At 41.8% G+C, this 12,690-nt stretch overlaps 1 protein-coding gene across 1 annotated transcript in view; it reads left to right on the forward strand.

Annotated features, from left to right (window-relative positions):
• The window catches only part of LOC126184576 (histone-lysine N-methyltransferase SMYD3), a 110,544-nt gene that overhangs the window by 50,609 nt on the left and 47,245 nt on the right, over positions 1 to 12,690 (forward strand). The gene's annotated exons all lie outside the window — the stretch shown is intronic.

Genomic DNA, 12,690 nt, shown 5'->3' on the forward strand with positions numbered 1-12,690 from the left:
TGTTGTTGGGCCCATCTGTTCCGCACTGCTTGGTGTCGTGGTTGCAAAGATGGACCTAGCCATTGACGTCAGCCTATTGTACACAGTTTGAGCTGTAACACGACGTCCTGTGGCTGCACAGAAAACATTATTCAACATGGTGTAATTGCTGTCTGGGTTCCTCTGAGCCATAATCCGTAGGTAGCGGTCCCTTGGGAGGCCTGAGCGAGGCATGTCATAGACAGTTCCTCTCTCTCTCTCTCTCTCTCTCTCTCTCTCTCTCTCTCTCTCTCTCTCTCTCTCTCTCTCTGTATCTGCTCCATGTCCAAACAACATCGCTTTGGTTCACTTCGAGACGCCTAGACACTTCTCTTGTTGGGAGCCCTTCCTGGCACAAAGTAACAATGTGGACATGATTAAACTGTGGTATTGACCATCTAAGCGTGGGTGAACTACAGACAACATGAGCCGTGTACCTTCTTCCTGATGGAATGACTGGAACTGATCGGCTGTCTGACCCCCTCCTCCTAATAGGCACTGCTCATGCATGGTTGTTTACATCTTTGGGTGGTTTTAGTGACATCTCTGAACAGTCAAAGGGACTGAGTCTGTGATATGATATCCACAGTCAATGTCTATCTTCAGGAGTTCTGGGAACCGGGGTGATGCAAAACATTTTTTGATGTGTGCATATTGTCATCCCCATATACTATGGAGTCTGTGCATATAATTTCAACTGGTGTTTGGGTAGCATAAAATTAGCTGAATTGAAGGCATGCATTGCACAACACACTCTGAACATGACCCCCCAAGCATTCTGATCTGTTGTGGAACATGCTGTTTCTTGATTTCAATTTGTGGCAGGAAATGGTGGACAGCATATTGAACTTGTCTTGTGCCAGTCTCTCAACAATTAGAAACAAATGCCATTTTGCTTTGTATGTGGTTTTTGGCCCCAGGGCAATTACAAACGGATGTCATTTTGCTTTTTATGCAGTTTTTGGCCCCAGGAAATTAAAAACTGTGTCATTTTGCTTTTCATGCGATTTTTGACCTCAGGACAATTAAAAGCAAATTTTTCCCATCCATTGTGGAATAATGTTCTCATGCTGGATGGGCTTACCTAACTAAGAATGTCACAATTGTTGGCTGCTGAACTCGTGCAGTCAACTACATTGAACAGCACAGATGGTGCAATGCAAACCATACCAGTTGTATTGCACGTCATCTGTGATTTGTAGCTGACCGCATTTATGTCAAGATAGTAATATATCGATTGGTAAAATTTTTGTTAAATGATTTGTTCTGTGATGTTCACCCCTCATCAATAATACGTGGTTCTAATTTGGCACCATTCTGAGCAGTGGTTTTCTTTCTACACCGTTTTTAAACTGGAACTTTAATTATGGACATGCTGTGTATCAAGACAGAACACAAGTTCAAAAACATTAAGGCAAGTACGTTTTGTAGTGATCAACACATACAAGTATGTAACTGTGAATTAATACTAAAAAATATTTCACTTTTAATTGTAACTGTATATAGATCACCACTGGGAAATTTTGAACTGTTATTGAGCAATTTAGATTCCTTACTGCACTATCTGTCAGGTAGTAGCAAATAGTCAATAGCCTCTGGCGACTTCAGTGTAGATTTTGTAAAGGATTCTGGTAGGAAAAATTCCCTGAAAATGTTATTTGGATTCTGCAGTTTGATCTCAGTTATCGGCTTTCAAGCACTGGTTCATAAAGATAGTAGGACCTGAATTGTTTGTTTTCTTTGATGAAGCCCAAACTAAGAAAATATCTGTATACCCAGTAACAAATGCTGTTTCTGACTAATGCAGAGTTAGTTAGGATAAATAACATAGTGCATTACAGTGGAGACATTCCTCAGTGAAAATTGGTTGGAATAATTAATGACTCCAGAACAAATGCTTGTAAGGATAGTTCACAAGATATGAGAACTGGGGATCACTAGAGGGGTTAAAGTATCATATGAAAGGAAAAGGGAAATGTATATGTTGGCAAGAACAAATAAAGCCCTGCAGTAGTTGTACATTACAAAAAGTACTCAAAGTTACAAACAAAAGATATTAAAAAACAAGGAGTTTGCACATTGTCAGAAATCAGTAATTATGACAACAGACTTAAGGCTATATGGAATGTTGTGAAAGGAGAGGCAGGATAACAGGCCACAGAGCAGAATAACATCACTATTTAATTAAATGGAAGGGCTATAAATGATCAGGCACAGATAACAGACATGTTTAATACTCATTTCTTAGTGATATATTCTGGTCTTGGTCCCAAATTCTTTTTATTATACTCCTTAGTATGGATTTTTCTTTAACAGCACACTCATCCGACCTGACTAATTTTCACGTTCTAACAGCCACAGACCCACAATTACTCGAAATGGTGGTTTCACATTAATTGTATTACATCCCTTATGGATACATGGTATCTAGTTAAAGTTAACATCTTGTTAACACTGGCTCTCGCTCCGTGGTACATTATAAGGTAAACTTGTTCAACCACCACAAGGGTGAAATGAAAGGCATACACTAAATATGGTTTCCCATCTTATCTTAATGTGAAACAATTATGCCCACCATAAATTTTAAAATTACAGCCTATACATACTGCATTATAAAATGCATTATTACATCACAGTAAACATTATTGTGCCTTGAAAATGTTCAGATAGAATCACATGTTCCTACATTTACAGTACAATTTTTAAAAATAAACAAAATTGCAATGAATGAATGTGCAGTAAAAACATATTATTGCACCATTAATAATATAAACCATAATTAACTGTGTTACATATATAGAGGAGAAGGAAACTTTATTTTGAGTTTAGGAGGCTAAAGGAACCCTTTATATGGTGTCCTAAATAGAGAATCATATAAAAAATTGTAATGACAGTAATAGTAGCAATTATATTGAACAGTGTTGATAATGACAAAATTCCTTCTGGCTTCCAGGTGCATAAGGTGGTTTAAAATCAACGAGCTTTTGGTTGATGCTTCTCAGTCATATAGTCACATTGCCTTCTGTGATGTCACTGGTGCTCGCGCCAGCACCATATGTGAAAGGAGAGGCAGGATAACAGGCCACAGAGCAGAATAACATCACTATTTAATTAAATGGAAGGGCTATAAATGATCAGGCACAGATAACAGACATGTTTAATACTCATTTCTTAGTGATATATTCTGGTCTTGGTCCCAAATTCAAGGAACAACAAGGCACCAGCTGTCTCTACATCCATTGTGAACTTGATGTCACCATGAACATTGTTGATGTCACCCAAGAATTATCCCAGCTTTTGTTGTGCGCCAACCGTGTTCGCTTCATCCTTTCAATCGACAGATTCCAAGCTGTGCTTAGCTGCAAGCCACCATCTTTATTGAGGCTGTTGTCACAAATTTGTATCTCTGTTGCTTCTTTTATGATGTTATCACAGAAACTATTAGTCTCTCTAAAAACAGATATATCATAAAATGCAATACAGTGTCTGCATGTTCTGCTATCACTTATTTCTCAGGATTCCGTAGGTGAAAACATATCTCATGTTCTATACAGCACTGTTTAATAGTATGCAGTCTGTCAGACAGAAAACTGTCTACGCCCACAGGGCATTTTATATACTCCTGGCCTTTTGAGGTCTACATCGTCTGTCACTGGCCTCAGGAGCTGTCAAATTTTCACTTGAGTCCTGAAGACGTAATTGATTTTATTCCTCTTTAGGAGCCAGCTAATCTTTCCTGTTACTGAGCCACAGAACAGCAAAAATGCAAACTTCTTTGTGCCTTCATCAGGGATGTTCTAGTTATGGTAAACACTGGCCGAGTCACCCATATGCTGTAACGCAGTTGAGGGGTCAAGGAACAACAAGGCACCAGCTGTATCTACATCCATTGTGAACTTGATGTCACCATGAACATTGTTGATGTCACCCAAGAATTATCCCAGCGTGAGACCAGACAGTGAATGTGTTGCGGTGGGGCGGGGTCGGTTGTCTGTGTTCTCTCTAACACTTATCAAAAGTCCACCTATGTCGATATGCTTCTTTCCGATGTCTCTTCACTCTGCAGTAGCAGATACGTGCTAGGCAGTGTAAAGCAGCGTTGATGAAACCACTACCTAATACCTACCACACAGAGGCCGCTTAACTCGAGTTGAAAGTCAGTTCCTGAAAGTTCATATTTAAAAAATCGGGCATTCGCAGGTTGGATTCTGCTTGCAGAAGGCATTTAAAATTAGATTGAATCTGCTTTTTATTAATATGGAAACACATGAAATGGCTATCAAGTCCGTTTTTAATATGGTAATGCTCTATCGTTCAAAGTTCACTGTCTGTACAACGTAGTTTCACTCGAAAAGCAGCCAGAATCTTTGCAAGTTCGACCCGACTAATTTTCATGTTCAAACAGAAACAGACTCACAACTATTCACAAGTTAAACATTCACTCATTTCAGTGGTCTTCTTAGTAAGAAGTGCTCGCCAAAGTAGTCCGTACAGAGCACGAAATATGCCACGCAGAATTGTTACTACAACCAGAAAGTTCACACACTCATAACTCTCTAATTATTTAATTTAGAAACACCAAACTTTCATTAAAATGTTTGTAACTCCAGTCAATTCAGTCACGAGGTATTCAAACCACAATTAACACACTATTTCTTCATTTTTCAGAGCATTTTTATGGAGCTATTTAACATGGTGTTATCCATAGACCGGTTAGCAAGCGGCTGTCTCAAACTACTTTACTCACTGCCCACTCCACTATATTCGTGTGGGAACATCTTAATTCTGGTTGGCTGTTGGTCTAAACGACTGATCAGAATGTTCCTTCAAGATCATTCTCATGGCAAAACTTGCCTTATCCAATCAATAATATGATACTAATTAACATCATTAAAACTTCAATTTCTAGTATATTGTTTAATCAAAATAATTGAAGTATGAATTATTCTCCAAATTGATAAGCTTTCATTCTGGCTGTTACAAAAGCAAGCTCACATCGACATACGTCATCTGGATCATGGTTGTACCATAACTTTCCCATGGTCTATTTGTTCAAGGTTTTATGAAAAATGACGTATTAAGTTTTAACATATGTCCCACATACACTCTCTTAATCATTCTCATGCACTCACTTAACAAAATATAATCAAACAATAATTTTGACCTATTTTTGTATTACATTACGCACAGTGACTAAAGTGTTAAAACACGCATTGGTTTGAGGACTTTTAGGTAATTATCTTTATCTCCGGCACTATAATAAATAAAAATCTGAAATTTTGACAGCATCATTCCATTAATAACAAAAGGCTGTGTACTAGATTTGAACAAAATCAAATGATAACTATTATGGATTATTTAGATTCATAGAGGGTCTGAATCTTCAGATCGACTGAATGTTACTCTATGCAGTTCTCATGGCAGGCAGCGTCAGCTGCACTGTGAGCAAATCGACAAAAAATCATAGCCTTCCTGCAGCCACTGTACCAAACAGCTGCGTGCCTTACTGCAATGAATGTGATCTTGTAATAAATTGCTATGTTGCAATGTCATCAATGTAATGATAAAAGCAACTCTGCTTTAAGATATTGTCTATAGCAACATAAAATACAATGACATCAGACTTTGCTTAAATAAATCCACAACAGTGTCATCAAAACACTGGGAGAGCAGATGTATAGAACCTTTTTATGGGAACACATGTGAGTAATGACACAACATCAGAGCTGAACATCATATCTCATTCTTCAAGATGCAAGAATTTAATTTGACTGATAAAGGTAGTTGTTTTCTTGATATGGTGCACACAATGACCAACGTGCTGAGTAAGGATGCTAGTCAGATGTTTTGTGAGTTTGTAAGTCAGCTATCCAACGGTGCTCTTGATTAGATTTGGGTGTGTGTTCGTCTTATGAACTTTTGGAAGACCATTCAATGCAGGTGGTCGAGGTATCTGCAGGAGGAGATTTTTAATGACATTGTCTTCCAATGAAAACTGCTTGAGAAACTGAGACATCTTCCTCATTATTCTGGATGGTGAGTCGCTAAATAATTTTTTATATGTCTGCACCACCAGCATCAACCGAATCTATGCAGCATAGTTGTTCCATAATGATGGCTGTATTGCCCTTGTCAGCTGTCAGGACTACAATGAGAAAATAGTGGATCATGTGAAGATCATTAGGTTCAGCACATCATGTTCAAGGTCGGCAGCTTGGATTTTGAAAGAATGCAGCTCATTTGTAGATAAATTTCTTGTGCAATTTCACTGGGACTTGCAAATTGCTTTTACTTCACCACTCTCTGTGTCTGCAAGACAGATACTTTATGGTAATGGTGCAAACTTAAGCCCCTTCTTAGAAACCAACATGGCACCCCCTGTCAATGTTTATTTTTGTCATGTCAATAAATGTGTGTCCTGCTGTTTTACATTCTACCCCATGCTGCTGCTGTGAAAGCCAGCTGGATTTTCCTTTCTACCTTTTTGTTGTTTTCCTCTGTGATGACATCTCTTGTGCTACTGTGGCTGCATCAATCCAGTCCGAATGCAAAGCTGAGACTGGCTTTGTCAGATGCATGTGGACAGCCATTAGCCCATGACTGTTTATATCCAACTACTTTCTGGCATGATGTATCCTCTCTTGCAGCAAGATGAAGCTGTCACAACGAAATACTCTCCTGGCCACAGCAAAGTTGATACGGAGGCTCACAACAGCATAATGTAGAATCACCTTTTCTTCACACCAGTGTAGTAGGAGGGCTAGAGAGGTTAATAAATTAGCCTTCTTAACATGCAGCTTCCCGGGCATGCTGGGTGTTTCTGTGAATGTCCTCACTCTTAGTTTCAAAAAGACCCAATGTATCCTGCTCTGTACATCTAGAGATACTACACCAATGGTAAGCATAAAACAAGGTGAGGGAATAATAAATAAGGTGGAAACTTCAGAAGTTTTAGGTGTCCATATTGATGAGAAATTAAAATGAAAAAAGTACATTTTGAAACCAGTAATTTTTGAGAACATTTCTCATGGAGAAACAACAGTCTGGCTAAAAGTATTTTAAAAATGGATTACAAATACACTCCTGGAAATTGAAATAAGAACACCGTGAATTCATTGTCCCAGGAAGGGGAAACTTTATTGACACATTCCTGGGGTCAGATACATCACATGATCACACTGACAGAACCACAGGCACATAGACACAGGCAACAGAGCATGCACAATGTCGGCACTAGTACAGTGTATATCCACCTTTCGCAGCAATGCAGGCTGCTATTCTCCCATGGAGACGATCGTAGAGATGCTCGATGTAGTCCTGTGGAACGGCTTGCCATGCCATTTCCACCTGGCGCCTCAGTTGGACCAGCGTTTGTGCTGGACGTGCAGACCGCGTGAGACGACGCTTCATCCAGTCCCAAACATGCTCAATGGGGGACAGATCCGGAGATCTTGCTGGCCAGGGTAGTTGACTTACACCATCTAGAGCACGTTGGGTGGCATGGGATACATGCGGACGTGCATTGTCCTGTTGGAACAGCAAGTTCCCTTGCCGGTCTAGGAATGGTAGAACAATGGGTTCGATGACGGTTTGGATGTACCGTGCACTATTCAGTGTCCCCTCGACGATCACCAGTGGTGTACGGCCAGTGTAGGAGATCGCTCCCCACACCATGATGCCGGGTGTTGGCCCTGTGTGCCTCGTTCGTATGCAGTCCTGATTGTGGCGCTCACGTGCACGGCGCCAAAAACGCATACGACCATCATTGGCACCAAGGCAGAAGCGACTCTCAACGCTGAAGATGACACGTCTCCATTCGTCCCTCCATTCACGCCTGTCGCGACACCACTGGAGGCGGGCTGCACGATGTTGGGGTGTGAGCGGAAGACGGCCTAACGGTGCGCGGGACCATAGCCCAGCTTCATGGAGACGGTTGCGAATGGTCCTCGCCGATACCCCAGAAGCAACAGTGTCCCTAATTTGCTGGGAAGTGGCGGTGCGGTCCCCTACGGCACTGCGTAGGATCCTACGGTCTTGGCGTGCATCCGTGCGTCGCTGCGGTCCGGTCCCAGGTCGACGGGCACGTGCACCTTCCGCCGACCACTGGCAACAACATCGATGTACTGTGGAGACCTCACGCCCCACGTGTTGAGCAATTCGGCGGTACGTCCACCCGGCCTCCCGCATGCCCACTATACGCCCTTGCTCAAAGTCCGTCAACTGCACATACGGTTCACGTCCACGCTGTCGCGGCATGCTACCAGTGTTAAAGACTGCGATGGAGCTCCGTATGCCACGGCAAACTGGCTGACACTGACGGCGGCGGTGCAGAAATGCTGCGCAGCTAGCGCCATTCGACGGCCAACACCACGGTTCCTGGTGTGTCCGCTGTGCCGTGCGTGTGATCATTGCTTGTACAGCCCTCTCGCAGTGTCCGGAGCAAGTATGGTGGGTCTGACACACAGGTGTCAATGTGTTCTTTTTTCCATTTCCAGGAGTGTAGTTGCGAGTACAAAAACTTTTATTTTGATGGTAACCAATTTTGCTCAGTATTTGACCATCCTCAGACCCTCATACCATGATTGTAGGCAGTGGCAGTGAATGGAGCAGGAGTTGTGGCTCCATGAATATCAGTAGCGTTTTTGTGAAAAGAAAACATGTTTTTCTGCACTTACAATTTTATTGTCACATCGAACACACAATCAAATCCCATTTCAAAGGTAGGATTGTCAATGAAGTTCAACACTTGTTATTGAAAGAATATTTATTACTGACATCGAAGTGCAGCAATATAGAACTGATCCCCTGGACGGAGAGTGCAGCCATTTATAGAATGTTCCAGAATGCTGATATTTATACAAACATTGAATATTCCTGAATATACACACATTACAAACATAAGACTTTTCAAGAAACTTTGGGAACTTATAAATACTAAATAACAAATAATTGCTGGTGGTCATATTTGACCTCGTGACCTATTGTGCCCCATCCAATGACACTAGTCACTACGCCATGCTGCATGCACCACAGCTTGTGGCATTACTCCCTACCCTGCAGAACCAGTGACCCACTGGTTCAGAAATTCTTGTTGGACTCATCTGCAGCACCATTGATCTAGATCTTGTCAGTGGTCCTCTGTATGGCAGTGCTGGTGGGTCCTTGTGTTCTGGCCATGTCATGACATTCTCTTCACTATGATGAGCATTGGAAAAAGCCTCTCTCATCAAATAACCTCCCGCCATTGAATCTGTGCCTATGGACTGTAGGTAGGGCTCCATATGGAGGACATGGATAACATCTCCATGCTTTTGTCTTCTTGACTTCAATATGCCATGCCCAGCGAGCGCTGAAGTATACGCTACAGTCCAGAGTAGTGCTATAGTAACTTTCCCAGTATTCCCACTTTCCGCAAGGCATAAAAATCCATACCGAGTTCCCCGGGCTGTGTCATTTGGGACTGTGCTTGCCATTAGAGCCTCTTAGGTCCATAGGTGAGCTAGCTGTCTTGCTTATTCGATCCAGATGAGGTGTTTCACATAATTATCCCGAGTATCATCAGACTGAATTGGGAGTAGTGAGTCCATTGTTGTTTCGGCCTCGCAGCCATGCAGCAGAAAGAATTAAGTGAAGCCTTCAGTATCTTGCTTCTCTGTGTTATATGCGAATATCATAATGGGCAGTATTGTATCCCAGTCTCTCAGTTCGACATCTGTATACATCAAGAGCATATCTGTCAATGTCTTATTAAATGTCGTGTGAGGCCTTTCATTTTTGGATTGTAGGCAGTTGTCATCCTATGGGTGATGTCACAATGTGAATTTACCTCTGACACTATTCTCGACTCAAGAACTTTTCAACAGTCATTTATCACATGGAGTGCTCTATGCTTCAAAATGAAATATTCTATAAGGAACTTCACAATTTATGGACCGATGTAAATCTGCACATCTTTGGTGACAGCATAGCAGATGTGGTAGTCAGTGCAGACCGTTATCCATCAGTTTGTGTTTGTCAACTTCAGGAACCTCCCCAAGAGGTTGATTCCTATTCAGTAGAATGACACTGCTGCAGCTGGGATTGGTACCAGATTCCCTGGAGGTAATTGAGGCACATGCTTCTGTCTTTGACATTCCTTACAGTGGCTCACATAATGTCTAATGGATCTCTAGAACCATGGCCAGTGATATGTGCCTCCAATACTGTCTAGTGTGTTCACAAATCCAGTTGTTGGAATGTCATGGAAATACTTCAGGATAGCTGGCTATAGATGAGCTGGAATGATGAGCAACCATTTCTGTCCTCTTGGATCATGGTTCCTCTCATAGAAAGCTCCATTTACTAACTGGAAATCTCCTTTTGTTGGTTGCTCCTCCTTCAAGGCTTCAATGGTTTACAGCAGTGCTGGATCTTCCTGCTGATCAGCGGCAGTGTCATTTAATGCAATGATGACTGACATTCTATCTGCACTGCTGTGTTCCATCAGAGAATTCCTTGAAAGGCGGTCAGTGTCCTTGGGTTTGCATCTACTTTTATATAACGCTGAGACAGCATACTCCTGAAGCCTCTGTGTCCGCCCAGTCTACCTGACGGATCTTTTCGGTTAGTCAGCCTGCATAGAGAATGCTGGGCCATCAAAACAGTGAATAGTTTGCCAAATAAATATGGCTGGAACAAACAACTGCAACTGCATATTGATAATGTTGTGGGGGAAGGTAAACCAAAGACTGCATTTTATTGGTGGAACATTTAGAAGATGCAATAGGTCTTCTAAAGAGACTACCTACACTTGTCCATCCTCTTCTGGAGTATTGCTGTGTGGTGTAGTACCCACATTAAATACAACTGATGAAGGACATAAAAAAAATTAAAAGAAGGAAAGCTGGTTGTTTGTTATTGTGAAACAGGGGAGAGAACATAATGGTTACATATGCAAGTCAGGGTGGCAGTCATTAAAACATAGGCCTTTTTCACTGTGTCAGGATTCTTTCATGCAATTGCAATCTTCAGCTTTCTCTTAATGCAAAAATATTTTGTTGGTGTCCACCTACATAGAGAGAAATAATCATTATTATAAAATAAGATAAATCAGAGCTCGCACAGAAGGATTTAATTGTTTACTTTTCCATGCACTGTTCTGGAGTGTAATGGTAGAAAAGTAGCTTGAAGGTGATTCAATGAATCCCCTGCTGGGCACTTTATCATAAATTGCAGAGTGGTAGACGTAAGTGTAAATGTAAATGGAGAAGGCACTCTTTCTCGGTTATAGACTAATTCATCTCGGACTTACTCTGGAAGCATAAGCTATCACGTTTTCGACACCTTTCTTTCTGAACCTGCTCTACAACTGTCCCTATTCCAAAACCAACAGTGTCAGTGTGAAGTTCTATCTTTGCATTCTCAGCATACAATGCTAGAATTGGAGATCATGTTAGCACCTCCTTAAGGACAAGGCAATATCTCTCTTGTGCCTTGTTCCAGGAAAATTTGGCACCTCCCTGTAATAGTTCTTGCAAGGGATGTGCCTTTGTACAGAAATTATTTATGAACTGCTGGTAGTATGAGCACATTCTGAGAAAAAGAAAATGTATGTATCACAAATGTGTCGAGGGATCGGAAAATCTGTCACTGCTCTAATTTTCCCTATTTCTGGATGACTTTATTGCCATTCACTAGTGATCCATCATTTTTATTTCTTGGGCAATAAAAAGGCACTTTTTCGGAAGGAGGCTGAGACTAACAGACTGAACATACTTCAACACGGTTGTCTGGCAGTTTAGATGTTCTTCAAATTTCTTGGAAAAATAATCAATCATGTGGTCTACAAGCTAAGCTGCAACCACTGTGCTGCATTCTATGTAGGCATGACAGCCAACAAGCTGTCTGTCTGCATGAGTGGCCACCGACAAACTGTGGCCAAGAAGCAAGTGGACCACCATGTTGCTGAACATGCTGTCAAACATGACATCCTTCCCACCAACACCAGCTTTTGTGAATTGCACAGGTGGGAACTTTCCCTGCAATACATCCTACATTCCCGTAACCCTCCTGGCCTCAACCTTCGTTAGTTGCTGTCCTCACCCATCCAGCCCCTTCCCTGCTCCCATTCCAGTGTTACACAGCTGTCATTCCACCACCACACCCAGTCTTTCTTTTTATTTTATTTATTTTTCTCTATTTCCTTTTCTGCTACCCTCCCCCCCCCCCCCCCCCAACCTCTTCCCTGCCTGCCACCCAACCTCCAGCACTTCACTGTCTGCCATCCCCACCATACTATCCCTCCGTTTCCCCACCCCAGCCTCCTCCTTTCCCCCACCCAGTCGCCACTCCCATCATGCACTGGTGCTGCTGCTTGCAGTGTGGTTTCAGTTGCCTGAGACTCCAGTCATGTGTGTGAGTTGGGTTTGCATGAGTGTGTGTGTGTACATATGTGTGTGTATTGTTGACAAAGGCCATTGGCCAAAAGCTTTAAGTATGAAAATCTTTTTGTTGTGCCTATCTGCGACTCAGCATCTCCGCTATATAGTGAGTAGCAACTTTCCTTCTCATAATATTGTTACATTCCATCCTGGATTTTCCATTCTTAAAATTTTAATTTATTTTGGGACTGAGGCAGGGTTAAAAATTGTATAGTGATGAACATTAAGTAGTTAAGGGTTCTGATGGAAGTTT

Source organism: Schistocerca cancellata, chromosome 4 (assembly GCF_023864275.1).
Source record: "Schistocerca cancellata isolate TAMUIC-IGC-003103 chromosome 4, iqSchCanc2.1, whole genome shotgun sequence".
NCBI classification, from domain to species: domain Eukaryota; kingdom Metazoa; phylum Arthropoda; class Insecta; order Orthoptera; family Acrididae; genus Schistocerca; species Schistocerca cancellata.